The 6,641-nt window shown below is 35.7% G+C and overlaps 1 long non-coding RNA gene across 1 annotated transcript; it reads right to left on the reverse strand.

The window, feature by feature from the left end:
* Positions 1–798: 798 nt before the first annotated feature.
* LOC310889663 lies at positions 799–3,879 on the reverse strand. The gene is made up of 3 exons (XR_014576706.1): positions 3,826–3,879; positions 3,631–3,740; positions 799–1,828 (listed from the first exon to the last, which is right to left on the reverse strand). It is a non-coding gene; the product is annotated as an uncharacterized lncRNA (long non-coding RNA).
* Positions 3,880–6,641: the final 2,762 nt, after the last annotated feature.

The raw sequence follows: 6,641 nt of genomic DNA on the forward strand, positions 1-6,641 counted from the left end.
ATAAATTGTTTTGCACTTATTCACCCAGCATTTGCCATACCTGTCACTAAAACCTCCAAAACAAAACACAAAAACATCTCAGAAATTCCTTGCAGAGTAATTTCTTTTCTTATTTACGTATGTAAATTAATATACTTTATTTAATGTGAAAATAGTCTATGTGACACTATCATTGCTATGTAATCCTGCCTGCACTGGAGTAAAACAGTAGTTTAAGCATAGATTGAGTTACCAAACAGCACACGAGGCTAAGATCACAGTATTCATCTTGCCGCTGAAGTGGTATACACCAACTGAATTTTAGGATCTTTAAAATACTGCAGCAACAACCAACATTCCATTAGCTGTATTCTCTCTCTAGATAGGCAAGTCACAGGTCTTCTATTCAAATTCAGAGAAGATTCAGAGAACCCCAAGGCAGACCAAGTATCTAACTGAAGAACCCAGAGACAAAATTAGAGTGGCAAGTTTTTCAAACTTACTAACCACCTCAACTTCAAGAAAATTTTAGAAGACAGTATCTTTCTCTCCTGTTCTGTTATAAAGAAAAAAAAAAAAAAGTAATTTCTATGTCCAATGTTGTCCACAGTGTACCAATAAAAGTATGGAATGTTGTGTCCTTTCAATAAGTTTCCTTCTATGTGACATGAATATAAAATTGTTATCTCCAAGGAGTGTATATTTTTACATCCAAAAAAAAAAATTTTAAAAAAAGAACATTTGAAAAACAAAACAATATCATTTTGCATTCAAAAGTAATATTGTTTTACTTTTTTTTTACTTTTTTTTTTTCCCAGAAAGTTGCAATTGCCTTCATAAAAATGATCTGACTGGTATTGTTCATACCAGCATCTCACCCAGCTGCTGTTCCATTCTGTCATACTACTTTGCACATATCTGTGTGGTCTGCAAGACCTGGTGTGAACTTTCTGAAATATATAGCTAATTTTATCCACAGCATGATAAGATAACAGAAATGATAGATACTACCAGTTTGTATCATGGATAGATATCATGGTAGATAGATAGCACTGCTGAAAATGCTATATACAAAGCTGTGAGCACACAGATACAGATGGTAAAGCATCAAGGGAAAAATGGCCTTCTAGTTGAAAAGGAACAGTTTCAATCCATTGTACACCATCCTGGGGACAATATCTAGCATTTTTCAGACCCCTCAAGCAGTTTTCCTACCTAGTCTAAAGGTATAAATAAACTGACATGATAAACGAATTCAAAAGTAATTATTCTTTCCGGTGAGCACACAACTGCACAAAATATTTTGAAATACTTTTCAACTGTCTGAAAGCTTGATGATCTCTGTAAACTAATAGTGGTCACTAAAGCATTAATAGTCACTACAGGAGAAAAAAGCTCTACACATTCATCACCTTACGTTGACCTATTTCTTACATACTATAAGAGTTTACAAAATATGAGATTATTTTCTTAATTAATAATTCACAGAAGTAATTTCTGTAGCCTTCAGAAGCATGTCCTGAAACCACATGAATTACAAAGAAGCATGAACTGAAACCACCACTGAAACCACAGCAGTTGTAATTGCCAGTTACATCATTTATAAGACAGACGTTATTGTGCTAAAACATGGTTAAAGCTGAAAAAGCTGGAATCTTAAATTAAAGGTTTGAACCACAGGCCATAATCTCATGAGTTCCTTAAAGCAGCATTCTCTTGCCATGCTGTAAGTAGAAGCAGTTCTGCATCTCTTGCTCTTGCTCCACTCATTTCCTCTCCTTTTTCTCTCATTTCATCTTGTTCCTTTCATTTCCACTTCTTTTTACACTCCCATTTTTGTGACTAGATACTGAAATGATACATGTGAAAGGTAAATTATTTTCTGTTGCCTATTTAACTGAAGTCCAAAAAATATATGTAAAAATAAAATAAAATAAATAAAATAAAATTAAAATACAATACAATACAATAAAATGTGTAACTTACTCACCCTGAGTTCAAATAAACTATTAAGATATTCTACCAAAGCTAATCATAACTTGTTTCTGTTTCAATTACTTGAAAAATAGAGGCTGTAGGAAATAAAGTATAAAAATCTAAAAATCAAGATGAATGACTTGCAGACCCATCAATAATATTCAGCTCAACCCAATCCTTGTTCCTCTTTAATTTCTGGACCGTGATCACTCCCAATATGTGTTTATCTAAATAGGCCAACTATAGACACCAATGGTGCACTCGAATGAGTTTTAAACACCAAAAAATAGCATGCTAATTGCATTTCATCCTATCGTGTCTGGTACATCACTAATGTTCTTAAACTAATATAAAATCTATATAAAATACATTAATTATATAAACTTCAGCTTTTAGAGTACATTATAACACTCAGCAGATTACTTGTTAAAATCTATGTGAGTTTTCATTTGGCTTTTACAGGAAATAGAGGAACAAGCCACTAGATGTTCTGTATCAGTCAATACCAAAAGCTGTTATTTTAATTCATTAGTACATTTTGCTTTTCTGTGAATTAAACCATAAATAATGTCATTTTGAGTTATTTTGTCCTAAGCAACCTTTTAAGTGGTGAACATTTCCCTTCTTAAAATTTTCATACCATCTAAAGAAACACTGTTTCATATTGTATTAGCTTTTGGACAGAAAGACCTTGGCCATACAGGTTAGCAACAGTATTTACTTGTGTAAATTGCTTTACAGAGGTGCCTGCTAAACATCAATAGCTCCTTTTTTTTTTTTTTTCTTAGCTGACTTACACAAGACTGTGAAACAACATCAGATTGAATCAGCATGCTAATACCAGACATTTCTGGGCTCTCAGTAAATATAAGATTCACAAAGGAATTTAAAAGGCATCTAATCCTATATTTGGTACAATTTCTAGTGACACAAATTCAGTATAAATTCGTACAGGAATGCCAAATCTGTGTTCTATTATTTATAACTTATTGCTGCAGCAACTAGATAAATTCACCTACCAAAATTAATTTTCTTATTATTTATAATATTAAGGACAGCAAAATTATCTTAACATATTCACTGGTATTTCATGATATTAATTTTCAGACAGATTCACATATATACACAATTTTAAAAGTTTGCTATTATGATGATTTTCCTTCCTTCCATCTTTCCTTCTTTCCTTCCACTGACTCACTCATATATATCCAAGTGAAAAGAGAGGATTACTTTATTTCATGTCTTTCAACACAACAGAATGTTGATACTCTACCCATTTTTCTAGGAACATCTTCAAAACTGTGTTTCATTACAAACAAGCGTTACAACAAATATCTGGAGATGAGGACTTGTCATCAGTCTTTCAAGTAGCAAAAGAAACAAATAGTACAGAACACAGACCAGATAACTTCTTGAGCCACTGCTACCATAGACAGTTGTCCATTTAACAAATAAAAGAATCAAGATAACACTTTGTTTAAACTTGATTTCACAATAAAATATGCACTCTTTAAATACCAGTTCCTGTAAAGTGTCTGAAATCAGGTACGTAAATATTGAGAATCTAGTACCTTTGAAAATCCTTACATCCACATTCTTGCAAATACAAAAATTAAGTTTTTTCTGAATTTCTATTGTTGATGTATACATGCGTTTTATATTTTAATCACTAACCCTTCATTTGACAAGCTGTCCAAACTTTTCAAATGCCTTGTTATATCTTTGGGCCTGGGAGATACGATGTTCACAAAGATAGAAAAAATACCATAGAATCCATGAGACTGCTGAAGAGAGAAGAAAAAAAAAAAAAAAGTGGAGGTGGCTTTTCAAAGGCCAGATACTGCCTACCACTCTTCTGCCACTACCCACCATCCCTTCCCTCCATATTGCAGCAGTATTGCAGCTCTGTTTGTGGTTTCTTCCAACCTACCCTGCCTCAGACACTGCCAGTGAAGTTCAGCTACTTATAAGGGAGAATGGGAGCAAGAGGAGATATGAAAAAAGAGAGAACATGCAAAGAGCAGAGTGAGTATTTCAGTTTGTTTTTTTTCTGTAAAGTGCTTCCACATGCTCTGGCAACCACGCGCCATACACACCATGCACACCAGAAGGATTAGGTTTTAAAAGTGGAAATGAAAAATGTAACATAATGTTTTTGATGGAGGATTTAAATTCCTGGCTACAACTCAAAAAATTTTATTTATGTTTCTTGCCACAAAGATCTTGTAGGATTTCATTTATTGGGGGGGGGGGGGGGGGGGGGGGCGCATGAATTCTACATATATCAATCAAACCATTACAATAAAAACTTGTGTGTGTACTTTCATTATACATGGATTCACAGAAGAGCTTGGTCATCTAAGATTCTGAGTAGCTCCTGAACACAGGATCTTCGCCTGAAGATCAAAAATTTTAGTAGTTCCTAATTCTTTTTAAGTTATAACTTTTTGTTATTTATGTTATGTTATTTGTTGTTATTGTTTCAAATTATCTACAAAAAGTCAAGAAACAAAACAAAAAAATGGCTCTTTTTTCACTATTTCTTATTTGATAATTACTGAATGTAATTTGAACACAGTCTGCTAAAAGCCTTTAAATTCCTACTGTATGTATAACTCTGATCATTTCCAGATTCTGCTTAGTGAACCAACAACCAGAGCAGTTACAAATGAGAGCCTTAGAAGGCAAGAAACTCAACTGCCTGATTTCCCTAAGAAATGCAAAACTTGCAGACTGAATATTAAAATGCCTGGAAATTGGAAAAGAGCGATATATTAAAGGGCAAAAGGCTAACACAGAAGTACATTACTAAGAAAGATGAGCAAAAATGTTTAAAGCTCCATGTAAAAATAGAACCCTTTTCATTAATGAATCTCATGTTAATTATATTTTTTTATATTTAAATGACTATTAAAACCAATTCCACAAGCAGTCATTTCCAGTAAATGGTTTAGCTTACTTCTACATAAAATGAATCAGCAGTTAATATTGTGGAGTCCTTCTCTGAAAGTTATAAGTAAAATTGCTTAGCTTGTATTGTGAACATTTTTATCAGTATTGAATATTTTCATGGAGAAATTTAAAATCCTTGAACAGAATGGGTAGACTTAGAAACCTGTGTGTATGTCAGAGAGTGGGGAAAGTGATGCAGAAGAGCCTTAAAAGTAGCATTGAAGCAGCAGTACTATAGATCTCACCCTGCACTGATCTTACCCTCACAGAGTCTGACTCCTGCAGTTAGTGATGATTTGCTCTTTTGCAGACACAGCTGGATGCTGAACATGGCAAATGGCATAATCTGAGCTCCTTTCAGTTCTCACATGCCTGGACTCCTCTGGAGCTGAGCCAGGCACTCAGTGTAAATCACACACATCTGTGTAGAGCAATCCCGCTGGAGTCCTGTTATTGAAAAAGAAATACGATATTTTACCTACTCTGCCATAAGTCTTTACTGCTGCAGAATCAGAATCCTATAAGCAGCTTGATATGAATATTGCCAGAAACTTCCTGAAAAACAACAGAAGTATTTCAGTGGTTAAATAACACTGTTTTTACCTTAATAAAATGAAATGGGGAAATTAAATGGAGATGTATTTCTGAGGAATAAGGAAAAATTGAGTGCTCTTTTTTTCCAAGACATAAGGCATTTTTACTTGTTTCTTTATGCTTTGTAAAGCACTACTGGTCATCGCCTGCCAAAAAAGAACCGTGTGTATACACATCCACAGCTTCAGCAGCTCCTCACAACAGGACTGAAATTACGACTTTACCTTTTAACTACGATATGGATTCTGTTCATGTGAGAAAAGCAATGTGAAGTTTACCCAGAGAGATGCCAGATGCTTTTCAAGCAACCCTGACTTCAGTTCCACACAAACAGATAGTATATCTCCCATGAAGGACATTTCTTTGGCTATAGCTGCCAAGGGACTTCACCCTTTGTTGGTGAGGACACTGTCATCTCCTGCCCACAGGTTGCCCTCAGCTCATAGCTCGCTGTTCCCTATGGAGCAGCTAAGTCTGGCTGCTTCCTGACTGAGCAAACAGCCTTTCTCCTGAAGCTTTGAGCTTAGCTCTACCCCGTGCTGGAGAGTGGCACACTGCTGAGCAACAGCAAATACAAATTACTTCTTCCATAGACCAAACATTTTCTACTCATTGACACTATCATAAAAATGTAGAATCATATAATCATAGAATGGTTTGTTTTGGAAGAGACCTTAAAAACCATCTAGTTCCAACATCCCTGCCATGGGCAGAAACATATTCCACTAGACCAGGTTGCTCAAAGCCTATGTTGTGTTTATGTGGCAAGGTTTTGGTAGTGGGGGGCTGCAGGGATGGCCTCTGTGAGAAGAATCCAGAAGCTGCCCCATGTTACATAAGGGCCAGGTTCAACTAGCTACAGAGGGACCCACGGCTGGCCAGAGCCAAGCCAGGAAGGAACACTGGTTGGGCCTTTGTGAGAGCAGATTTAAGAAAGGGAAAAAAACCTTCTGCACAACAGCTGCTGGGAGAGGGGAGTGAGAACCAGCCCTGCAGACCCCCAGGTCAGTGCAGAAGGAGGGCAGAAGGTACAAACTGACTTCCCTTCTTGAGTTTCTGAAAAGTACAGCATCCTGTGGATTCCCCTGCACCACTCAGGGAGATGAGGTAGATGTTGAGAAGGTGTTTTAGTTTGTTTT

The sequence above is a fragment of the Anser anser genome (assembly GCF_964211835.1).
Source record: "Anser anser genome assembly, chromosome: Z".
Taxonomy (NCBI): Eukaryota; Metazoa; Chordata; class Aves; order Anseriformes; family Anatidae; genus Anser; species Anser anser.